The sequence below is a fragment of the Ambystoma mexicanum genome, chromosome 1q, assembly GCF_040938575.1.
Source record: "Ambystoma mexicanum isolate Mex_15411 chromosome 1q, UKY_AmexF1_1, whole genome shotgun sequence".
Taxonomy (NCBI): Eukaryota; Metazoa; Chordata; class Amphibia; order Caudata; family Ambystomatidae; genus Ambystoma; species Ambystoma mexicanum.
Genome location: NC_090922.1, coordinates 1,101,889,106 through 1,101,915,275, shown reverse-complemented (window position 1 = coordinate 1,101,915,275; position 26,170 = coordinate 1,101,889,106). Strand labels below are relative to the sequence as shown.

Below are 26,170 nucleotides of genomic sequence, written 5' to 3'. Positions count from 1 at the left end.
CCTCACATTTCGGACACGTTTATGTTGCTGCCTGGCCAAACTTTGCCATCTTGTTCTGGGTTAAGTCTGCCCTGTGTGTTCTGTATAATTGAATCTACTGGAACCTTATATTCCTAGACCCCTTCTTGTGGTACACCTTGGCTCTGTTCCACATTGCATCTGACATTGGTTCTCCTAGGTCTGCTTCCCATCATTGTCTCGTTTGGCTCAACTCCTTCCCCAGTTTAGACATTAACAACTCATACAATCTCGAGACCTTGTGCCCACCATCTGACACATCATAAAATGTCTCGATCGTGTCGTCCGGCTGCAGCTGGGTGTCAGTTGCGGGCCATCTACACCGGATTATCCGTAGTAAGCACAAGTGTGTGAGGGGCTGGCCTGGATGTATTCCCGCCTCCTCTCTCAGGTCCCCAAGTTCTTTCAGAACCCCCTCCTGAACCAGTTCCCCCACCGCAGCTACCCCATTAGGTTACCAGTATTTCGGGACATTCAACCGCAATTGGTCATTCCCCCCCGTCCAGTGCCACTAATGGGATCTGCGGGGAGCTTGGCGTCCCGCACCACATCAATTGACAGGCCCTAAGCCACATCACACACCCCAATCTCATTAACCTGAGTAAGTGAACTGTACGAGAGTTTGCCATCCATATGATTTCTTTCAGGTAAAATTGTACCCCTATAGTGTGTAACAATCGTGACTCGTGTGTTTGCTCGTCCGACAACCACTTGGCTACAAATTGCAGCTGGCTGGCAACAAAATATACCTCCAAGTTGGGCAGCTTAATCCCCCTCCAGAGTCAAAAGCATTCTGAAGTTTCCAAAGAACCACCCTGCATCGTAAATTCCGTTATAGGAAGTCCCTGCAAATGCTATGTAGTTTATTGAAAAACAATCTCAGGATTGCAAACTGGAAACAGGATATTCGTGAAACAGCGGAGTAATCTCAGGAGCACCACCATTTTCAGCAACGCCGCTCCTCCCATCATGGATATTGGTAGTCTAGCCCAAAACGATATGGAGTTTTCGATCCTGTTCAGTGCCCTCATAGTGTTGTGTGTATGCTCTAACTGAGTATCGTGATACATATCCATTCCCAAATAACAGAACGTGCTTATTTCCCATTTAATTGGCAACACCGGCAGCCGTCTTGCCGGCTTCCCAAAGTATTCTCCTAATGGAAACAGACTCGACTTTTGGGGGCTGATCGTTATGCCCGACAAGGCAGCATATTGCTCCATCACGTCGATAATATATTGCAGATTTGTCCCCTGGTGCTTAAGTAGAGTAACATATCGTCAGCATACAGTGATATCAGATGTCTCCCTCCTGGCGTTTCAATCCCTGCCTCCCCATACTCGTCCCGCAGATATATCCCTGGCGGCTGTTATGCCAATATGAATAGCATTGGGGACCACGGACACCCTTGTCTTGTACCTTTACTGAACTGCCATGGATCTGAGCCACTGGTTCGTTATACAGTAACCGCACCCACTTAATGTATGTTTGGGCCCATACCAAACCCTTCCAATTCCCGCCACCAGACTGAATCGAATGCCTTGACTGCATCTAGTTATGCCACCATAATGTTGAGCAGCACGCTTAGTACAATCTATCACATGGTGCAGTCTGCGCACGTTGCTAGCAATATTCCTGTGTGGGACATATCCTGTCTGGTCAGAATGTATAAGCTTGGCTATGATCGGTCTGAGTGCCATCACCGCTGTAAGTATCTTCCCATCCTGATTCAACAACGACAGGGGGCTATACGAGCCACAATCTGCATCTGGCTTAGTTGGTTTCAAAAGGGGGACTATCAACGATTCTCTTAAGGATCTAGGCAACCTACCCATTTCTATTGATTCATTAAGCATTCCTAGCAGTGGCGTCAGGAGATCAGCCTTATTCTCTTTACAGAATTCACTTGGGAGCCCATCTGCCCCTGGAGCTTTGCCGGTCTGCAGCTCTCTGATCACACCCTCTAGTTCCTCAATAGTAATGGGGGCTTCTAATCTGTCTCAGTCTTCTGTACTTAGTCTGGGCAACCAAATCTCGGACAGAGCTTCCCGTATCTCCACTACATCACGCCCTGAGGTTTCCTCGTATAATCGCTTATAATATTCATAAAAGCATTTATTGACACCTACTTGTGTTTCGTGCATCTCTCCATCCATTCCAACCACCGTTCTATTCGATTCCTGTTTGGTCTCACTTTTGTAAAGCCAAGCTGCCTGTCTCAGTGCATCTGGCATTCCTGTTGCAGTCGGGTCACCTCCTATTCCTCCGCCAGGAACCTCTCCCCCATTTGCGCTATAGCTTCCACCCCCCGCAAATCCCGTAAGATAACATCTTGCATTCCATTTGATTGTGACATGGCCACCCCCCTCACCACTACCTTAAATGCCTCCCACCGTGTGCCCGCTGATGGCACACTGCCCGTGTTGTGCTGAAAATATTCCTTCACCTCTTTTCTTAGGTTCTCTCTTAACCCGGTGTCTCCAGGTTGGCTCTCGGGGGCAGAATCTGCCATGTGACAACCAAATGAGCATGATCCAAGAGGACCCTAGCTTTGTATTCCGCCCGCATGAACTCACCCCACAGCACCCCCCGACCAACACATTATCCAACCTGGTGTATAGGTTTGTAGGAGCATTATAGATGGAGTAACCGCGTTCTTGCTGGTGCAGTGTTCCCCACACATTTTCCAACTTAAACGTGTGTATCAACGTGTTCAAGACCTTCGCTGCTGGGGCTGGGCGAGCGAATTTCACATCTGATCTGACCTGTCTATCACCGGGTTCAGCGTACAATTAAAATCCCCCCCACCACACTAGTGTCCCATCTCTGTACAGGCGTATTTTAGCATTTAAGGATCTGAAATATGCTGCTGTGTCCCGATTAGGAGCATGTGTTAATAACGCATATTTCTCTGTTTTCCACCCTCCCTCGCAATATTATCATCCGTATCTAGGTAGGTCTGGAGAACCTTGAACGAGACAGTCGGTGCCACCCATATCAGTACCACCCTGGCATATGCCGAGTATGTGGAGCCCAGAGTCACCCCTCCCACTTTCTTGTCAGGGTGTCTTGTCTGTCTCTGGTTGAATGCGTCTCTTGCAATAGGGCTATATCTATTTTCTGGCGTTTCAAATATACCATTACTCTGTTCAGTTTGATGTAGCTATTTAGCCCCTTAACATTCCAGGTTGCAATCCTAAATTCACCCATCTTTATAGTCAGTCATCATCGTCCTCCCATCGCCTCCCCCTCCCTTACACTGTCCCGCTTGTCCGTAGGCAAATCCCCTATTAATGACCCCAACTTTCCACCCCCTCCACAACAGTTCCCAACACTTGCCCAGCTTCAAATCTGAAGCTTCTCGCCCCGAATCCGGTTTACACCGGAATTCAGAGTGCAGCGGCAGGATACTGAGCTACCAGTATTCCTCCTAATCTAATGGGGGTGAAAGTGTGGTTCTGGTAGCGTCCAGATCTGGGCAGCACCGGTGCTCCTGCATTTAGTCCATCATAAATCACTATGCAGTTTCTAATATTTGTCTCTTTAGTCCCGTCAATAACCACTAGTCTGATCAGTTCACTTATACAGCACCTTGGGAGCACAGTTCACTTGTCACTTCCGCTCTTTGCCTGCTCTTCTGACTCTGACGGGAAATTCAAAGTCTCCATCCATGTATTCACATCCTCTGGAGTCTCAAAGAAAATCGCTCTGTCTTTGTGCAATACCTTCATCTTTGCTGGGTACAGCAGCATGTATTTCAAGCCAGCCATGGATAACCTCCTCTTGACTGCCACATAGCTGAATCTCTGTCTCTGCACCAGGAAGGTGTAATCTGGGTACGCCATGATAGTCGCATACGTTCTAATTATCGCTCTGCCTTTCTGAAAATGTTCTAAAATCCTCTCTCTGTCTTTATAGTTCAATATCTTGGTGATGATTGGCCAAGGTGGGGCTCCAGCTGGTGGTCTTCTCATCAGAGCCCTGTGCACTCTTTGAACCGTGAATCCCTGGGTAAGAGACTCTGCTCCTATCTCTTGCAGCAACATGTTTTCAATGAAGTTTGACAGGTTCAAGCCTTCTTCTCCTTCCGGGAGCCCAATGATGTGTACATTATTTCTCCAGCATGGGGTCTGGCATGGATTCACATGCTCATGAATATTCCCCGTCGTCAGGCTGGGAATCCTCGGTAAAGAAAAAACCAGTATCAGTTTCGTTTCTGATCTGTCTTTCGTAGTAATAACCAATCACTGGTCTCTGCGTCATACTGACCACAGCCAATGACTGCCCTCTACCTAAGCACCGCCTCTGGCAGCCATCTTCAGATTTTTACCGCACGTTCATGTGTTGGGATCCTCATGCTATTGCTCTCGAGCGTTAGTGCTATTTTTTCACATTTTTTCTCAAAAACTTCGTTTTTTCGGTCAAAAGAGCCTCAAGCTCCACCGACTCTCCATCCGATCAACGGGGACCCGTGTCGGATTCGTCTGCGCCCCTCAAGGGTGAAGATTTCATCGAGCTACGCTTTTGGAGGACTCCAGAAGTTTCTCAGGCCCGGACATGGCCCAGGAGAAGGGAGGCTCGACGCCCGGAAAGCTGTTCAGGATCTGTCCTGGATGCCAGCTGCAGAACGTCTTTAAGGAGGACGAACACTCCTTTTGTCTCTACTGCTTACATGAGGACAAGACGCACGTGGAGAAGGACTGTGCGTTTTGCGGCAACATGTCGGAGCGGACCATGAAGGACCGCCATCAACGTCTCGCCAACTGGCTGGAAGGGAAGAGCCCGTCAGGCGAGAAGAAGAGGGAGAAATCCGAGTGGTCTTCTAAGACCTTTGAGGACGCCCCGGCGACGGGGGTCCAACACAAGGCCAAGCACCGCGAGTCCGCTGGCACCGGGAGCGCCGAACGGTCGGGCTCTACGGGCGCCAGGCAGGGCGCACCCTCCCCGGCACCTTCAGCCACGAGCCAACGCTCTGGGTCGGGTAAGAGGAAAGGCGAGCACCCGGCGAAGCTCCTGGAAAGGCCCCGGTCGAGCTCGAAGGCCCCATCGGAGGGGGAGCGAGGCAGTGTCCCCCCCCCTCAAGGATAAGGCGGTGAGCGCACCTAAGGTGGTGAAGGCCTTAATCCATCCGGCCAAGCCCTCTATCGATACTGTCGCGGCGGCCCTGGCTCAGCCTGTGGAGGCTACACCAGTGGTGGCGACCTCGGGGCTCAGAGTCTCCCTGCCACCTCGGAGGGAGTCCTCTTTTGTGCCCATCGATAGGACCCCCGTGAAATCCCCGGCGGGGAAGAAAAAGGGGGGGCAGGGCGTCGTCGTAGATTCGGCCTCAACCTCGGAGGAGGAGCTGATTGAGGTCTTAAGCCACGGCCTTGGCGTGGAAGAAGACCGGCCCGTCGGGATGGATCCCGACGCAGGCGACGACGACATCGTCGAGGGTGCCAACGGGGCCCCTGATCGCCCGTCGGATTCCCCTCTGCCAGCGCCGCAAGACAACTCGGCGGCCATTTTGTTGGCTATACAGTCCTTATGTTCAGAGATAAGGACGAGACTACCGTTGCCGACGGAGGAACCTCTCCCGTCGGGGGATCCGGGACCTTCTGGTGTTCCCCCGCCCAAGAAAAGAAGGATTCACCCTCCACCTCCTTTTCAGCCGTCGCGCCCCGTCCAGCCCTCCTCCCTGTCCACCCGAGGGGATGATACGGGGACTGACACGGCAGCGACGGGTACGGACGAGGTATACGACGAGGATCTACCGTCGTCACCTCCCACCAGGGCTTCTCCGCCCGACGAGATTGGATCGTTCCACTCCATGATCGCCAGGGCATCCGAGCTTTTCCAACTCTGCCCTGAGGAGAAGAAAAAGGAAGGATTCCTTTATCAACGGCGCGAGGCCAAGAGGAAGACGGTCCTCGCGGTGCCTCTACTGGACGACATTTGGGATGAGGGCCTCGCCCTCCTCAAGAACCCTTCCACGACGCCAGCTAGAAGAGACCGGTACGAGAAGAAGTACCGGGTCCCGGACGCGGCCCCCCCTGTGCCTCCGGGCGCAGCCTACCCCGGACTCCGTCGTCTCCGCGGCGGCCAGGAAGAAAGCGGGGGGGGGGTGCGGCCTCCACATTGACTTCCCCACCGGACGGCGAGGGAAAGAAATTGGACGCTATGGGACGCAGGGTCATCTCGTCTGCAGCGACGACGATTAAAGCGGCCAACGCCTTGGCTATCGTGGCCCGCTACGACAGGGAGCTATGGTACAAACTGGCTCCCCTGCTGGACTTCCTACCGGACGACAAGAGGGCGGATGCCCTGGAGATCCTACAGGAAGGTGAGGTGGCGTCGGACCACGCCATCACTATTGCGACGGACATCGCCGACACTGGGTTTCGCCAGTTGGGCAACGGCGTGTGCCTTAGGCGGCGTGGATGGCTCAAGGCTACGGACTTCCGTCAAGACGTACAGACCAGAGTCCTGGCCATGCCGTTCGATGGGAACAACCTGTTTGGGAAAACAGTGGACGATTCCCTTCAGGCCATTAAAGCGGACACTGAGACGGCCCGGGCCCTTGGGGTTCTGCAGCAACGACGGACGCCCTTTCGGAGCAGCGGAGGCAAGGGCGCCTCCAAAGGTTCCGGCGGCGGTTTCTCCACCTACCGTCAGGCGGCCCGCTCGTCGTCTCAGGAGGCCTACAGAGGACGAGGCAAGTCTGGCAGACCCCGCCGTCGTCGCCAAGGAGGTCAAGGCGGCAAAGCCTCGTCGAAACAGGATTGAACCGGCCGTGGGGTCGGGCCCCCACCGAAGCACCCCGGTGGGAGGCCGGCTGGCGAGCTTCGTCAGCGTGTGGGAGTCCATCTCCACCGACCGTTGGGGGCTGGACGCCTTAGCCCGGGGCCACGCGCTCGAGTTTCAAAGAAGGTGCCCGCGCGTCCCCCGTGGCCAGGAAAGAGCTTCACGTCCCTCAGCTTCTCCTGGAGGTAAAGGCGATGCTCAGGAAGGGCGCCACCGAACTCGTCCCAAAGAGGCTTCGGGGCTCCGGAGTTTACTCGAGATACTTCCTCGTGAAGAAGAAGACGGGAGGATGGCGCCCCATCCTAGACCTGCGACGTCTGAACAAGTTCATCAAGGCGCAGAAGTTCCGGATGGTCACCCTCCAGCACGTCCTGGGTCAGCTGGAGGAAGGAGACTTCCTGTCGTCGTTGGATTTGGAGGATGCCTACTTCCATATTCCCATCCTAAAGGGGCACCGGAAATTCCTCAGGTTTGTGGTCCAAGGGCGTCACTACCAGTTCAAAGCCCTCCCCTTCAGACTACGGTCGGCACCCAGGGTATTCACCAAGTGCCTTGCACCGGTGGCGGCGCAGCTGCGCCGCGAGGGGATCCACGTCTACCCCTACCTGGACGACTGGCTCATCCGAGCCAAGACGAAGGAGCTCGCCGTGGAGCACACGGCAAGGACCGTCCAACTTCTCACGGACCTGGGATTCTCCGTGAACTACGCCAAGTCCCACCTGGTACCCGCTCAAAACGCACTGTTTCTGGGAGCGAAGCTCGACACAGTGTCCCTTCTGGCCTCCCCGTCGGAGGAAAGGACCAGATCCATCCTGGGCAAGGTACAGCGGATGTTGGTTTCCGACGCGGCCAAGGTGAGGTCCATCAAGTCCCTCCTCGGAATGATGTCTTCCTGCATCTACCTCATTCCCATGTGCAGGCTCCGGATGCGCCCGTTGCAGGAGTTCCTGGACGCGCGCTGGATCCAAACGATGGGCAGCTTCGAGGAGAGGATCACACTCGACGAGAGTTTCCGCCGAGCGGTCCGGTGGTGGGGCAACCGCGCGCATCTGACGGCGGGCATGGACTTCCAGACCACCAGGAGACAGTGACCACGGATGCCTCCCTGGAAGGGTGGGGAGCGCACACCGAAAATCTGCACGCGAGAGGCCTTTGGCTCCCGACGGAGAAGTCCCTCCATATCAACGTCCTGGAGCTCCGTGCAGTGTTCTGGGCCCTCAGGTCCTTCCTTCCGTCCCTCAAGGGCAAGGTGGTGAGGATCTTCACCGACAACACCACCACCATGTTTTACATCAGGAAACAGGGCGGAACCAGGTCCCCAGCGCTGTCCAAGGAGGCGCAGGACCTGTGGCATTGGGCCGTCGGCCAAAGGATGTTTCTGGTGCCGTTTCATCTGGCAGGGATAAAAAACACCATCGCCGACTCACTCAGCAGGGAGCTGCGCTCGTGCCACGAGTGGGAACTACGGCAGGATCTAGTGGATCGCCTCTTCCGACGGTGGGGCACACCCCAGATCGACCTGTTCGCGACGGCGACGAACTCCAAGTGCCGGAGGTTCGCCAGCAGGTTTCCCCAGGTGAGGAGCATGGGCGATGCTTTCTCGTTCCCCTGGGAGGGCCTGTTCCTCTACGCGTTCCCTCCTTTGCCACTGCTAATCTGGCTCGTCAACCAGCTCAAGAGGTCACGGTGCAGGATGATCCTCGTCGCACCTGCGTGGCCGAGGCAGATATGGTTCCCGGACCTTCTGGACTTGTCAGCGTCCCCGCCAATCAAGCTGCCGGTGGACGCGGATCTACTCTCCAGGGAAGGAAGCGCCATCCTCCACCATGACCCGAAATCGCTGAACTTGCAGGCCTGGCTCCTGCAGCGCTAGAGTTTGGAGGATACGACATACCGGCCGACTGCAGAGAGGTTCTTGCAAAGGCCAGGGCGTCCTCGACTCTTAAATGCTACGGACACAAATGGAAGAGGTTCTCTGTCTGGTGCCACGCACAGAAGATTAACCCTCTACGGATTACGGCTCCCCAGGTACTGCCGTACCTGCTGACGCTGGCCAAAGCTGGACTGGCGCACGCGTCCATCAAGATTCATCTTGCTGCGATCTCCCGATACACCAGAACCACGGGCCGAACGTCCTTGTGGTCTCATCGTCTGGTGAAAGAGTTCATGAAGGGACTGTTCAGATCGTTCCCGCCGGTGAAGGCTCCGGCCCCGGCGTGGGAGCTCAACGTGGTGCTGACCAAGCTCATGAGACCTCCGTTCGAGCCTCTGCACTCGGCCCCGTTGAAGTTTCTGTCGTGGAAAACAGCGTTTCTTGTGGCCATCACCTCCGCACGACGGGTGGGAGAGATCCAGGCCCTTTCATGCAAGGCCCCGTACTTGACTTTTCACGACACGAGGGTAGTACTCAGGACGCACCCCTCCTTCATGCCCAAGGTACCGTCGGACTTCCATCTCAACGAACCCTTGGTGTTGCCTGTGTTCTTCCCGTCGCCTTCGTCGCCGGCTGAGAGGACTTTGCACTCGCTGGATGTGGCTAGAGCGCTGAAGTTCTACGTGGACCGCACAAAGTGTTTTCGGAAGACGTCACAACTCTTTGTGAACTTTGGACCTGTCAATCAGGGGAAGGCTCTCTCGAAGGCTTCCATTTCCAGATGGCTCTCCGGCTGTATCATGTACTGTCATCGGTTGGCAAACCGACCGCTGCCTGGCCGTCCGAGAGCCCATTCCACCAGAGCGATCGCAGCTACCACGGCGTTCCTTTCTGGTGTGCCCCTGCTGGACATATGCAGGGCTGCTACATGGAGGTCGACGCACACCTTCACGAAATTCTACTGCGTCGATCGGGATTCCAGGGAGGAGTCCAGGGTCGGCCAAGCAGTGCTGCGCAACCTGTTCGCCTGAGGTGAGCCTGGTGAGGAGGTAAGATGCTTAATGTTGAGTTTGATGTACTGCTTAATGTTGAGCCTTTGCCACCTCCCGTGGTTGTGCATGGGTGTACTGCTATGTATTCTTTATTCATGAGCAAGTGAATCCATGCCAGACCCCATGCTGGAGAAGGAACAAGTTACTTACCTGTAACTGTTGTTCTCCAGCATGGGTCTGGCATGGATTCACATGCGAACCCTCCCGCCTAGCCCTCTGCGGCTCTTCACTTGGTCATACTGCCACTTCACGTGCTTCCAAATCTGAAGATGGCTGCCAGAGGCGGTGCTTAGGTAGAGGGCAGTCATTGGCTGTGGTCAGTATGATGCAGAGATCAGTGATTGGTTATTACTACGAAAGACAGATCAGAAACGAAACTGATACTGGTTTTTTCTTTACCGAGGATTCCCAGCCTGACGACGGGGAATATTCATGAGCATGTGAATCCATGCCAGACCCATGCTGGAGAACAACAGTTACAGGTAAGTAACTTGTTCCTTCTGTGGGCCCGACCCTCTGCCTCTTCAGCCCCATTCTCCAGGTTGTGCACCTGTTGTTGTAGCGTGGAAACATCTTGGGAGTTTGTGTTGCAACTGCTTGCATTAGCCTTCACTTCCTTCTCTAGTACAAAAAAGCGACTCCTGTGTGTTCTGCCAATGCTCTGACATCCTGTTTTAGGAGGATCCCAACGATACTGACTGCGTCAATCTTGATTTCCAGTGACCACTTCAGTTCAGCTATGGCCTCCAGAATCTGTTGGTCACCTCACTTGGGGGTGCAATCTCCTTGTATATCTTGCTCCATCGTCTTTGCACCCTCCGTCTGTGCCAGTTTGCCGAATGTGTCAATTGATGACTGTTTCGCCTTGGACTTGGTTGATTTTGATGCCATTGTAGTTTCTGTGGCGCTATTTTCTGTCTTAGGCGGTGTGGCACACTGTCCGTCTATGGTGATGCTGTGGCCTGCAGATCCTGCGTCGGGGTGTTCGTATCGGGCACACCGTATGTGTCGTCCGCTTTGCATCTTGGCAGGTATAGGTTATATTCTTGTGCTCCCGCATCTCAAGACCACTCTGGAGGTAGTGGTTATCTGTCCTGTGGACCCTCCTGCGTTCCTCTTGCCTCCACCACTGCTGCGGGCTGTATGTTGGGAACTTGCGACTTCAGATGGCACCTCGGCAGCATGCACCTTTTACACCCTTCTACTTCCAAGGGTATTCTCGCAAATTCGTTTTACCCTCCCTTCCTGGTCTCAGCCACCTCAGTGGATGTCTGCAGTCGTCATGGTCTCATTGTGACCCCGCTTCCTACTGCATGATTCCTTCAGGGCTGGTCTGCTTTTGGGAGGATGGTCTTGCCACCTCTGTAGTGGATGCCTCGGTCCGTCACTTCTCCAGTGGGGGCTATTCAGATTCCAGCTTTCTCGCCTGCCTACTCCAACTGTATGTCACACTATGGTACCAAGGCTGGCCTTCATCAACCGGCCTCTCACGTACTAGGTGTTGTGATGAAGTATGTCTCTCTCCAGCGGTTGTACACCTATGCTATTAGTTCCACGTGTGCTGGTGAGTCGGCAGCACAGAATGAAGAATCCCAGGCCTCGCTGCACGCTATGCTCTATAGCGCACCTTACTCTGGTGACCCACCTTCGTCCAGTAATATATTGTCAGTCCGGCATGTGACAGTCCTCACTGCATCAGAAACTTTCACCAATCTGCTTTCCAATTGTATTCTGATAGTTTTACTTTCTGTGCCCGCAATAATACAAGCCTTCCCAGTGCCACACTGCATACACAAGAATAATCTGCAGTGTGTGTTGTGCAGGAGACTCCGCTAGCGTTTCTTCCCAGAAAGCAACTGTATGCAGCATATGTTTAGCCTCCTCGTTTTCAATATCAAGTTGCCTCCGAGTGGAAACGCTTGTCCGGTGTTACTTTATATCCCATGTGCGAGCGTCGCAACATTTCGGCAGCCTCGTGTACGTTAGCAGCAGCACATATATTCTACTCCTGGAACGCCGCCCAATTAACAAACCTGCTACTGTAGCAAACCCATTCAGGCGTATTCTTCGGTCTCCGCGGTGGACCGCGCGATCTAGCCAGCACAAATCTCTGCCGGCACTCTTCCTCCGCAATGGAGCTCCTTTCCTGTAATCCAATGTACACGGCATGCACCGTATGGCACTGGAGAGTTGTCCTTCTGCTCTCCTGTCCCGATCGCTACAGATGTTGCCAGTCGGTCCCTGAACCAGCACAGGCGGCGGTTCTGCTACGACTCCTTATCTCATCTTCTCATCTCTTTGTTCCCGGCGGGCTGCCATTTTGGTTTCGCTTTCGGCGGCGTATAGTCAATCTTCTGTTTGTGTATAACACTTGCATCTTCATACCCATCACTCCCGTTTCACGCTGCTTGTATGCAGTGCTCCTTTATGCAGCCGCTCCTCCAAAGTTACGTTTCACATCGAGTTTCTTCCATAGTTTTTTGTGCACATCATGCAGGATCAGCAGGAGCACCTCTGGAAGCACATCCTATTGCGTGGCCTTGTAGCCACGCCCCTACTGTCTGCACAGTCTTATAGCAGATAGCTTTTGTATGTACAGGGCTTACGCAGCAAGGGATCTGTACAGGCAGTGACGGCTGTGCTCAGGTGGATAGCTCATGGAGTAAAGTGTCAGCCGCTGACATGGGACCAGATTGCACTTCACAGGTTTGTGTGTTATGGCAGGCCTTCATCCTCCCGAGCAGGCCTCCAGATAAGGTTCGTACCAGGCCTTTTTAAGCATGAACATCTTGTAAATATGAAAGCTTTATTATTTTTCTGTGTACATTTATGCACAAGTTCAGAGCAGAGGGCAGTGCAAAGGCCAGGTTACTTGACAGAAACCAGAACGCTTCTTTTGATTTTTATGTACAGGGATGTAATTGCAAGCCATGGAGAAAAACCTCTGAAACAGAATTTATTTCCATGAAGCCTTTCAAAAAAAGAAACTGCACACTGTGATAAAATGAATGGTTTCTTTCCATTCAGCTTCTGCTGTGTTGTGTGTAGATGCTTATGGAGTAAACGGAAGCACTGTGCATATTTAGTTTCCTAGCATTTTAGGATTGTATCATTAATGAGATGGAAAACTAAGTTGCAACTGAGAATTAATCTTTTGTAACAAATTATGCTTTTTTTCCAGAGAAAGCAAACCAATATTGCACAATTGTATTTGTCAGAGTCCTTGTGATGTGTGCATAATTATGCGGAGGCAGATCATTTCTACACACTGTTTTTATAATTAGAGTGTAAATTAATTTGAGTATGCACGGTCTAGTTTACATCCATTCAACCTTGCAATCAATGGGGTACATTACTATAAATGGTCAGGGGCAGCAGAGGATTTGCTCGAGGGTGAGTGTTTGTCATTACACCAATCACAGGTTTATAGCCTCTCGAATATTCAAGACTACAGTTAAAACATCCAAAACCTAACTCTCCAGGAAGTGCAGGTGCTGTTAAACAACAAATAAACGAAACCTCCATTTGTAATTGAAATAGAAACTCAGCAAAACCTGTTACTCTGATCATCCAGATTGGTATTTGACTTTCTGTAGGGGGCGCCTCATTCATGGTTCGTCCAACATCTAGGCACTGTGATTATTATGCCTCAGTCGATACTCAGTTTACAGACCTCTGAAGGATGTTAGCCAATAAGATAGCTCAGCCAGTTGAGCGCTCATTGCTGTGATTTGTGCATGATCTGTAGGTTGCAGGTTCGAATCCCAGCAAGGTCAACTCAGCCTTTGATCCTTTCGAGGTTGATAAAGGAGTACCAACTTCGGTTTGGTGATAATTGTGATTTATGTACAGCGCTTTGCCAAAAGCACTAGATAATTAACCATTTGACCATGAGATTAGGGATAGAATTTAGCATGGAGTCCTTGCCTCTCTGCACTGTTGTATCATAACATTGACATACCATTAGGTAGCACTAGTTCTAGGAAATGAGAACTTTCATTAAACATCAAAAGACAATTCTGCAATCGAATCTCAAAACCAGTGATCGAAGTTAGCGGGAGCATTTGTTTAGGGGTTTGTATGGCGTGCAGGAGGTGGCCTGGCGATGGGGTTTGTGGGGAGCGGTGACAGGCCAGCAGGGAACATAGTTCCACTACTTCTTTTTGTACACTTCGACCACTGCTCAAAACACACAATACAATTCATGTTTGATTTACTATGTAATTGACTAGGTTTTTGTGTTTTAAATATATACTGGAGAGATCAAATGGCCAGACCTTAGAGAAATAATGAAAGGTGTTTTCTGTCACAATGCAGAAAGCTTCTGCATGGTAATGATTTCCATACAGTTTTTGCATACATTTGTACTCTCTTGAAATCACATTTACTCTCAAAGTTTAAAAATAGTGAGTAAAATACTCCCACCTCAAAATCTTATCTGGGCACATCAAAAATCCATGAATTGTTGCATTATATGAAACAAGGTAAATTGTATTGCTTGTAGGTTGTTCAATCCAATATTATTGAGGCGGTTAAGAGGTTAATTTATTTGCTAGAGTGTTGTGCGTGCGACAGGAAGGTCAGAGGTTCCAAGGGTGTAGCCTGCAGGATATTAGTTTCTATCCCAGCAAAATAGCTTGGAAGGTAAAATGGGCTACTTGCTGCACCAGTTACAAAATTTGGATACATCATGGATTGAGCACTCCATAAAATTTGACATAAGCTACCAATATTGTGCTGCTCAAAATACCTTTTTAACTTCCAGAAATTGTGAGGCAGTAGTGGGTCATCAACATCAGGAAGAATGCCCGCTAACTTTAGAGAGTTGAAAAGATTGCCTTTTAATTTTTTTGTTTAAATTACACTTTTCACGCATACATATCAAAACCTAAGAAGAATAAAAACCGTCCTCGCTGCACAAATTCTAATTTATTTCAATAAAACTCTTCAGTCAGCAACAATGTATATTTAAAAATAAAACGACTAATCGGATAGAATGTATCTCACTAGAGTGCTTTAGTGTTTTACATTTGGTGAACAAATTATGCAAAGCCTCCAAACGTCCCACTTTTTACATAGTCTCCAACTTTGTTCTTCCTTCGGTATTATGAGGCGCAGACCTAACCCCTTCAATGTGTTCATCCATTTGGATCCAGATTTAAAAATGATGCTTTTAATTTCTTTATCTGGAAACCTTAAAAAATAGGTCTGTGGTTGAAAGTCCACTGGACAAACTCAAATACATTCCTTCATTGTATTTAATTTACAGAAAGATGTACATAGCTAGTCGCCACGTCTTTATAAGTTCTCTTTTTTTATTGTATTTTCTTAGTGAAATGACGAGGATACTCCATGTTCTCAACTGCAATGAGGAATGTCAGACAACCCTCTCTATAATGCTTTAATGAACCATGATTTCCTTTGTCCATCACATTTATTTATGTCCTGCATACGAATATCTGGTTCTGCCTCCAATACTTTACCAAGAAAGGCTTACCTTGTGGGTTTAACTGTAATTTTCTAGGAGACAAGACCCTGTTTAATTCTAATCCACTGTTTTGGAACAGAGGGCGGAAGACCCAAAACGAATCTGCAAATTGTGCCCCTTAATCACATTTAGCCATTTCAGTGGAAAGTCTGGCCTTGCCTCAATCCTGTACAATATAGTCTGGTTGAGTTTCCATTTGCCCACGGTCTTGGCATTAATGTTCCCATTCTGTAGGTATCTTTCTTCAATGTCAGCCATACCCCTACATGCAAGAGCTCAATGATATCTTCCAACCTATGGGCACCAATCTTCTGGAAGATATGTCGCATGCTTTGCCAGCCACCAGTGGGAATGCTCCCCACTGGACTTACCTGGTTCTTGAAGCCAGTACCATTGGTGGCGCTGGATGGACCATGGCACATCGGCTGTCAGACAGACACCAGCTTCCCCAGATGTGCGCTTGTGCACGAAACCTCCATTAGGTCTCGAAGGATGCACACTGTGGGGCTTGTCTGGTTTCCCCAGCAATTAAGACACTGGCTTTCTTCTGGCCAGCCCCTATTTTACCCATGGCAACACAGAGCCCATTGCGTCTCAACGCTTTTTGTGAATGCTCTCGGGTTTTCTCTCTGTCTCCTGTTTGTGGAGCTCTTGGTTGCCTATAGGCTTCTCTTCCTTTGTATGCATTGTTGCCTTTTTTTCCCCTCTTCCTGTTTGTTTTTCTGCTCCGCACCGTCTCGCCCGTTTCCTCCTCTCTCCACTTTGGCATTGGCCTTCTCTATTCCTTTCTCGTGCCATCTGCCAGACACCTCGGTTCAGTGCTTGCACTGCCTCTGCCACGTTAAACCAGGGTGTCTTCTCGTGGTGCAGGTAAATGGGGGCAGGCTACATGATGATCCCATTTTGTGGTTTGGTCACTGTGCCCATTTGCTTTGCCAGTTTACGTCAGTACCCAGGATTGGTTCAACTCCATAGTGGGCGAATCGGGATCCAACGCAACATCAAGGATCGCAGGTACACAGAACCGACGCGCTGCTCACCTTGACAAGAAAGAACATTTCTTACTTGTTTATTTTCTGCTGTAACTGTCATCAATTTAGATTTAGAAACACTTATTTTGAAGCCATTTATCATTGTGTAATTCTAGGGGGGCATCAAGACTACACTGTAAGCCTGTGCAGGTTGTATGAAAGATTTATACATCATTCGGATAGTCTAACTATGTAATATGCTGGCTCCATGAGCTAGGCGGAAAATTACTAGTTTTTAGCAAGTTCTTGTTCAATTCAGAAAAATGCAGATGTGAGGACACACCCCTGTCTGAGATCCGAATCTATCTGAATCAACCTTGAGAACTAACCCACTGTTTTTAATTGGACCGTAACACTGGTATTAGAGTTTTATATTATTAATTTCAATAAACATTTGTCAATACAATAAGTGTAACATTTAGTCCAAGGCAACGCCCTGTTAACCAGATCAAACGCAACTGTAAGATTTAGGGATGCCTTACGCAGTGAGACACTACCTTTAATATTGGCTTGAGCTTTTTATAGGTTCATAAACCATCATGTTGATATTAGCACCCATGTTCTTTCTGAAGTCAATTTGATACCTCGACAGGATGTTTGCACGCTCTGCCCAAGCTATTGCTTCTTTCAATAGCAGCAAGTCGAATATCTTACTAGGAGTGTCCAATACCATTATAAGTCTATAAGACCTTGGATCCTGCGGAATTGGGTCCATTAGCTTTAATCCTATCAAATAGAACCTCCAAGATATCCACCCATTCCATAGAAAAGGCTATCATAATGTTTGCTGTGCCATTTCAACATGGGGCCCTGGAGTTCTTCAATTTCTAAATAATTTTCAGTATACCCATCTTGGAAAAATTACCATTCCATCTAGGAAGATTTGCCTCCACCCACTCCCCCTTCCTCATCACCTGAGAGCAAAATTGTTTTTGTTTTACCCATGTTGATGCTGAAGCTGCCCAAAACCTCATAGCATGTCCCCTATTTATAATAGCTGCCATATTGCATTTAAAATTGCATTGTGAAACCTATGCCTTTTCCCCACTATAGTGGACTCTCTGACTTAGGTGTGTTTTTCTCCATTATTTAAATTTCATTATGAAGTAGTGCCGTTCTGTGGTTTTGCCTCCTAGCAAAGCATTCATCCAGTGAACTTTCTACCATTATCTAAGCTCCTGTCGTCTTGTCCAATTGTCTACTATTGTCTCGTCCCACTCTATCTCGTCTGCTCGTGCACCTCCCTGTGTCCTTCCCTAGTGCTTTCCCCGCCCCCCTGCCACACCTTTTCCTCTTCTCTATTCTCCCTACCTACTCTATGGTGCTCTCTGTCTCGCCTATCTTTTCTAACTGCTTCTCTATCGACTCTCCTGCTCTCCGAAATAAATCTGGTCGGAAGAAGTTTAAATAGGACATCCTGGTCTCCAACCCAGGCCTCCCTATCGCTAACACCTATACCAGTGCTTCCTCTAGGCAAACCCTCACTGACATCCTCTTTGTCGTTCCCTTGCCAGACCTATGGACTCTTCATATGGTCTCTATGCTTTCTCCCTTCTCTTTTTCTACCATTAATGGTGTCACCCGGTGGGGGGCCCTCCTGGCCTCCTTCGACTCCTCTGTCATCATTAATGTTTACCTGAATGGTACCGTCTTGGTCCAAGGCATTCAGGCGAATCTTCTCCTCTTTGATGGAGGCTTCCCGCGCCTTATAAATTTCCTTCCTTCTCCTGATGTCCCCTCTCCTCCCCCCACGCTTCCTTGCCTCCCCCTGCTCTCCTCCATGGCTACCTTGCCCTCTCCTCCTTCCTCTTCTGCGCCCCCCCTCTCAGGCTTCTTCTACACCTCTACAGGGTGTACCTTTGATTTGTACCCTCCCCAGAAGTCTTTCAAGGTGGGCAACCTTCTCCATATTGCCACTCTAAACTCTTGCTCAGCTGTCAAACACTCCTGACATCTGCCGCCTCCTTGAAGAACTTGACCTCGAGGTCCTCGGTCTCACTGAGACATGGTTCACGGCCAGCTCTGTCACATGCTTTGACACACTCCTCACCGACGGCTACAAGATCCTCTACGCACCCAGGTCCAATCGTTCCGGAGGGGGTGTAGCCCTGATCTTTCCTGAGTGGATTCCTACCTCTGTCATTCCTATGCAGACCTACTCCTTTTTCGAATACCTCATCTGCAGACTCTTTCTCTCTCCTAGCCATTCCCTTACTGTGGCTACCATCTATAGGCCATCTGGCCAGATCTCCTCCTTCCTCTCTGAGCGGGCAGACCTCTCCTCTTCCCTCCTGGTCTCGACCACTCAACTCCTCCTAGGAGACTTTAACATCCACCTGGATGCTTCCTGTCCTTTCTCTGGGCCTTTTTTGCGACCTCTGTGACACTCACTCTCTCTATTTTCTCTCCTCTGGCCTGACTCACTCGGCAGGGCACACTCTGGATGTTCTGATCTCTTCAGACTTTCCCCTTTCGATCCCTCTCACACCCCTCTCTCGTGGAATTATCACTTTTTCCTTTCCTCCCAGCTCACCCTCTCTACCCCTCAGGCCAAGCCAACTCCAGCACTGCCACCTACCTTTTCGGTTATCCAACCCATGAAGCGTGTGTCGGTTGAGGCTTTCCCCACCACTTTCTCTCCCCCCTCCTCCACCCTTGGCTGATTCACACCCTGACACAGCCCTTTCCATGCTCCACTCTGCTATATCTGATACTCTTGATGTTCTTGCCCCTGCTATGAGGATCCGCTTGAAGCCCAAAGCCAAGTTAACTCTTGGTACGACTCCTGTCCTCTCTCTCTTCCTCTCCCCTCCTCCCTCTACTCCCTGCTCTTCCTCTGGCCCTCTTCGGCCACCTCTCCTCCCCTCTTCTCTGCATTTACCCTGTTCTCCCCAGACAAGGTTTCTAGACAAGTCCGATCTATGAAAGTCTTGTCAAAACAGGTTCACCCCTGTTCCTCCAAAACTATCAAGGATCACATTGACACCCTGGCTCCTGCTCTAGCTGACTTCTGCAACCACTCCTTCGCCACTCAAGACTTCCCTTCCCCCCTGAAGCACTCCCTTGTGCACCCTCTTCTTAAGGAACCCTCTGCTGACCCTTCCTGCCTGGCTAACTATTGCCCAATCTCCATCACTCCTTTCCTGGGCAAACTCCTGAAAAAGCTGGCCATCTCCCGGCTTAATCCCCACACTGAATCTGTTGGTTGTCTCCATGACCATCAGTTTGGCTTCAGAGCTGCCAGAAGCACAGAAACTGCTCTCATGAACATCTGTGAAGACCTGACCTCCAACCTTGATTCCAACACCCCCTGTGTCCTCATCTTACTTGATCTCTCTTCTGCCTTTGACACGGTCAACCATGCCATCCTGCTCAACCATCTCTGTGATAACCAGGGTATCACCGATCAGGGCTTGGCTTGGCTGATTTCTTTGCTCTCCGATCGACCCTCCGAGGTCCACCTGTGTGGCTAAAGACCTCAGGTCATCTTCGACTCCACACTCTCCCTCTCTCCTCACATCTCTGACGTCTTTAAGAAGTCACACAACCTGCTGCTCCTCCTCAGTTATTCTTCCTTTCCTCTCCTTCCCCCAGAATCTCACTGTCACCAAGGCTGGACTACTGCAACAGCCTCTTTCTAAATCTGCCTGCCTCTACTTTCCACCCTCTTCAACTCATCCAAAACAGGACTGCGAGACTTGTCTTTGGCCTCAAGCCCAGGGATGTTATCTCTCCAGTACTGAAATCGCTGCACTGGCTCCCAGTGGCGGCGAGGATTAAGTTCAAAACCCTATGCATTATCCACAAGGCCTTCTGGGGCCTGGGGCCTAAATACCTTCAACTCTCTCTTCCTAAATATCTTCCTTCTTAAGCTCTTCACTCATCCGCCTCCAACTCCCTCAGGATCAGTCGCTTCTCCAAGCAATGAGTTGGTGGTAGATCTTTCTTCTGCTGGGGCCTCCCTCTGGAACAACCTCCTTGCCTCTCTGAAACTTGGGGAGAACCATCTCCGGTTCTGGAACCACCTCAAGACCTTCCTCTTTACTTCTGCTTTCTCTCCTCCCCTCCCTGCTGATCTCCTGGCTGAAACTGAAACTGCACTGGTTACCTGACTACCCCTCTGATCTCAGGCCCAGGTCCCCTTCCAGCCAGTTGCACACCTGCACTGCCCCCCTGGCAACCCTTGCACCCGGGGACTGTTCTGTATCCCTAGAGCCCGCTACCTGCACTCGACACCTGATGTCTGCACTTACCCTTGCCACCTGCTGGCCGCACTTCTTATTTATTGCCTCTATGTTTGTGTTTATCCTATGCACTGCACTGCCCCCTCCCTCCTGCACATTCCCCTTCCCGCCTCCCCCGCGCGATTTCAATGTCACCTGGCCTAGTAAGATCGTTGTCTCTCTCTCTTCCCTATGTTCCCCCTCCCTTGCGTAATTAACACTTGTGTATAGGCGCGTTATAAAGGTCATATCATATCGTATCTCTCCATCTAGGTATCATTTCAGTATCTATGTGCTGCTTTTATCTTGCATCTCCCAAAAATGACATTTACTCACTGCCCAAAGGGGTCTTAGAATCATATTTTTCTGGTCTACGATAAGCTGGTCATAAATCAGAGACCGGTTAACACTCATCAAAGGACTGCACTTAACATGAATAGGGGCACTTTGCTTTTACCCTTTCTGTAGACACCCCAAGAAGGCAATTGGTCCAATTCAAATCCCGTTTCCAGTCCTCATTGTGCTTTCGTAGTTTCTACTTTTAGAATTGTTTCTCTGATTTTTGTTACATTAACCTATATGATTTTTAGACTGAGTCACATTGATCTCAATCAGGCTGTTAGATAACAGGAACCCTCCAAGTAATAGATCAGCATGATCACTTAAATATTTTTTTGTTATGAGAGATGTTCAGTCTTCTAACATCCCATGGTAAGTAAAATTATAGTCTATTGACCAAACCTATTGGCCAGTTATATTGGTTCCATGTTTATCTGCCGACAACTTTTTTTCAAAGTGATTTCCGATGCCAAAATTACTCTAGAAAAAAACCCCATCAGATTCTTTTATTTTAGTTTTGGCGACGTCGGCCGCCCCAACCCTCTCCTTAGCCATTTTAATCTCCCGTGCAGCGCATAAGTAAAAGCAGGCTGCAATGCTAGGTGGGACACGGGCGAATCAGTCTGTATTCGCTCTGCGTAGTACAGCTCTGCCGGCGAGGGACTGTACTACGCGGTGCGAATACACTGGGACCACTTACCCACTGGGACCACGTGGTTGACTCAATCCTACCCTGTTACCAACTTCATCCTGGACATTAAGTGCCCCAGTCTCTCCGTTGGATGGTGAAGGAGCCATAATTACCTTTCCCACCATGGGCCATCCACCCTCTAACCTCAAATTTGCTAGCCAGTAAGGCAACCCCACCTGTTGCTACCCCTGTCAAGGGGATCAGCGCCTTGGCTCCAGAAGAAGGCTTTTCCACAACATATGCTGAAATGTCTGCGAACATCAGCATAACCTTTTCTTGCTGCTGAATGGTTCAACCCCGTTTGGGGTTCTTGATACACGTTCTAGACGTCGACTTACTACAAGGTCACCTTATAGCCTGGCTTGAACAGACCCTCTTAAGGTCTAAAAAGAAAAAATCCCCCTAAAAATAACATTACACAAAATGTCCACCTTCTAAGCACGAGGTCCAGAATTGTGTATACCTTATGGACTCTACTATGTGGGATTCCCCCCTTTATTTCAGCTTTTAATACTTACCGACAGTCTTCACATGGAATGACAATTTTGCATGAAGCAATGCATTTGTAGTTGGAAATTTCTTTTTTCTTTTCCTCCGCTATATGTGAAAATAATTAACACTGTTGAGATTTCACTGCCACATGTACATTTAGCGTGAAGTAATGCTTGTACGTGCCTGGTTTGGATATTCATGTACTTGGGTAACTCACCCCTGCATGTACAAAGAATTTAGTTTGTTGGAATCATACTGAGACTTGTACCTCTCAGTTGAACATGAGACAACCTGTTTCCTGTTATATGAACCCTCTCGATGTACATTTGTTTACAGAACCTTTTCTTAACTTTCATGTATGTCCTTAATAAAGAATATGTCCACTACCAGTAAAACAAATTGTAACTCACTCTGAGTGCCTGTACTGCATTTTTGACAAAGCCTTGCACAACTTGACAGTAAATAATATGCCGCCAGTGTGCCATTGATGTAAATAAATGTGCATTTTGAATATGTGTGCAACCAAATAGCATCCTCACAGGCAGGACCCCTTCTTGTATACGGCCTTTGCTAACCCATAGTCCTGCTCCTGTTCAGGGCCCTCCCTCCTGTGTCCTCTACATTCCTAGGTAGAGCAGCTGTAGCTGGCATTGATTTCTTGGAGGTAGCCCTAGGTTTTTCAGGGAGAGTTTTGCCTACATTGTGGTGAGATTGAGAAATACAGGAGGCTATTTACATAGAGATGGACTGTTTTAAAGCTTGCACTCCTGTGTTTATCAGTCCATCCTTAATAAACAATAGTTTTGACTTCCTTGACCCTACTGTCTTCTATAAGTAAAGTAATAACAAAGAGTCCTTCTAAAGCATGGAGGGACCTTTCTGCAGGAGAGGCCATGTTAGGAAACGTAGAACAGAGAGAGAGGGTGTATGTGTTATATGGAAATCTGACACCACTTTGAGGAGGAACTAGAGATGGCTCCAAAGGACCATCTTTTAATTTGGAAGACAGACTGTGAATGGCTCATGAAAAAACAGTGGTTGGTTCTTGCTCACCCTTCCGGGCAAGTGATGACTTTTAAGAATGAGATCGTTCAAGTTATTTGTTGCAGCTCAACCTTGTCGACCTGGTGAAATGGAGCACTCCTCAGTTTCGAAAGGACAGTATTTAGTTCCATGGGATGGGATGGTGTTCACACCTCATAGGGGCTGGATTTTACTGACTAGGAAATATGAATAAACTGCAGTTAAAACAAAAACACTATTTGAATGAATATGGGGCTTAGTCAGTCCGTCTTGGTTTAAGCTCTTTCTCTGGAAGTGGGATAAAGATACTAAGTGGACTACTTGCCTCCCCTCATTCCTTTCTAGTTGAAAGCCTACTTTTGCAGGCAGGTTGCAAGAAGAGGTTTTTGACTGACCCCAGAGCCTCTTGTATTCTTTCTTCTACCCATGTGTCACCACTACACCCTGGTCTGTTTTTCCTGTCCAAAGGAATGGCGAGTTGGGTTTGGATAGTGATTTGTGGCAGCTCCCTTTTTAAGGCATTATACTGTGTCACTTCTTAGTGTACATATTTCTCTTTTTAGCATGTACCTCTCTCTGCCATCTATAATCTGCTTCAAACATTGTTTCCTCTGCAGAAAGCAATTTTTGCAGACTGATCCTCAGCAAACCTGTGTCAAGTACATAGGAAACCACATTCCAGTGAGTTTGTGCACCCTTTGTGTGGTAAATAATCCCAGGTCAATGTGGAGCCACCTTTATTCTATACCAAAGATGGGACTGCTACCGTAGGCGATTGAGGATATCATTAGACTGCCAATGTAGCCAAGAGGGGAGCAGTAAGGTATGTGTCTTCATAGTTTCAGGAGCCAGTACCGCTTGGGAAATTAATCTTATATCTCTTTGTGGGAAAGCACTAGCCCTCCAGGTGGGAAGAAATGTGTAGCTTACCTGTAGCTATTTCTCCAGCATTCATATCTTTCATAGTCACATGCTTGAATGATTCCCAGTCTGACTGGGAATCATTCAAGCATGTCAATTTATGAAAGATCCAATTATGAAGCACAAATACCCTTCTGTGGGGAGGGCACTGGAAACCCGGTGCCAGGCGATTTGTTAATTCCAAACAGTCTCTTCTGTACCAAGGAAAAGCACCACACATGGCAACAGGCTTTCATAATTCTGCGATTAATGACACTTCAAGGGAACATTTGGTACACACATTCTTCTGAAAACATAGTGAAGCTAGACTCCTTTCAGAGCCTTTCTACAATACATGTACCACACACATCCAAAATGTAAGAATGAGATAGTGGGCTTGGTACTGAGGTCCCTGCAGAAAACATGAGGAAAAGTAAGAAATCACTGGAACCGGTAAAAGATGAATCTACTCAGTATTTGGAGTCTACGAATCTGATAGCTTCACAAGAACTTAACGCTACCCTGAACGTCACAGTCCCTACAAAGAGTTGTTTAGTACAACTTAGAGGGCACCTTCTCCATTTGATCTCTTCCATTTTCTTCAGAAGAACTATGGGCTCCATTTACATCTGAACTTCAGATTCCTACTGCTTTGCTTTTGACTAACATGCAGATATCAAAGCAGTAGTCAATATCTACAATAGTAATCCTCACCCTGTGGTGATCCGTTCAATTCACCAGTGACCTCAAAAGAGCACTGTATGCCATTTGTTGGAAGGTCTGGAAAAAAACTAACTGAATGCAGGTCTGCCAATAAAGCGAATCCATGCATCCACCATGCTTGCAGCTTATAATATTCTCAACTGAAAAATCCTACAGGTTCGTGGAATTCCTCCCTGATGTTGCAGTGGTGGAATATGAAGATGAAGAAGCATCTATTCAGCAATTGATGAGTGAAGATAGGACAAGCAGAGCAGCAAGAATGGTGTGGACTTCATGAAGAGCTATACATACCTTTTCCGCCACTTCTCTTTACCAAGACATTGGGCCTCATTACGAAGTTGGAGGCAGCCATGGAGCTATTAGCTCCATGGCTGCCTCCAAAACCCTTCCGACTCTGCCCTGGTGAATGGAGCAATTACCGGTCCATTCCAAGGTCGGAGGGACCGGTAATTCCCCATTCACCAGGGCCATTCCCCATTCCCATTTGAGCCCCCATAGGGCTCAATGGGAATGGGGAAGGCGCTAATAACGGTACCGCAAATTGTTATTAGCTCTAGAGTCCCTTTGCGGGTCCCGTCCTTAACGTCTGCAAAAACCAGGCATTAACGAAGGACCCGCAAAGGGAACTCGTAGTAGGGAGGTAAGGGATTACCGGCACCGGTGCCCTTAACAGTGCCGGTAATCCCTTACCTCCCACCTCGTAATGAGGCCCATTGTGTTTGATGTTGAGGGCAGGGGGCTCTTTTTTGATCCTTCAACCTATGACATACTCAAAAAGTGTTAAGCGATTGTCACTGTTGCAAAATTGCTTGGCAATATTTTGATCCAACCCGACAAATCGTGTTGCCAACCCTGCCAACCTTCTATGGCATAACCATTTTACCGATCTAGCAACAAGCACATGTACAGACTCAAAAGTAAATCGGCAAGTCCTTCTTTTGCTGTTTCCCAAAAAGCCAATTTGACTTTCAAGAAGATACATATACATATATCAACAGTTCCAGTAATCCTCAATATCATCTCTGATTTTGCACGCATAGGCAGCACAAACCACTTCCTCCCCTTGATAGTTTTGGCACCTTTACTAGGATTAACGCAGGTAAGCCGTGACCCCCACGGGGAAAGAGGGTTAAGGTCCACAGGTTGATAGGAAGGGGTGGGTAGGGTAACCGGGTAGAGGGTTAGGGAGAGGTAGTGGATAGGTAAAGGGTGTTAGGGAAAGAACATGCTCCTTGGCTCTTGTTGCTGGTAGCTGGTTCTGGCTGGTTTTGACACATACTCCAACATGCATGCATGCATACAGACACAATCCCTGTTCACAGTATTAAATGCACCTTACATTACCACTCTGTTGCCCCACTGGGCTAATGACCCCAAAATGAGTAGAGCTCAATCATAACTCGGTTATCTCACTGGATTTAGAGCCCTCTATGCATAGAACACATGTGATTAGCCCTCCACTATAGGCGCATGTATTGCTTTGGCTCTATAGACTGTCTTTGAGCCCTGATTTTGGATTACATCTCGTTATTCA

General features: G+C 49.0%; 1 protein-coding gene across 4 annotated transcripts in view; it reads left to right on the top strand.

The window, feature by feature from the left end:
• EVI5 (ecotropic viral integration site 5) overlaps positions 1 to 26,170 on the top strand; it is a 2,339,304-nt gene that overhangs the window by 2,300,345 nt on the left and 12,789 nt on the right. The gene's annotated exons all lie outside the window — the stretch shown is intronic.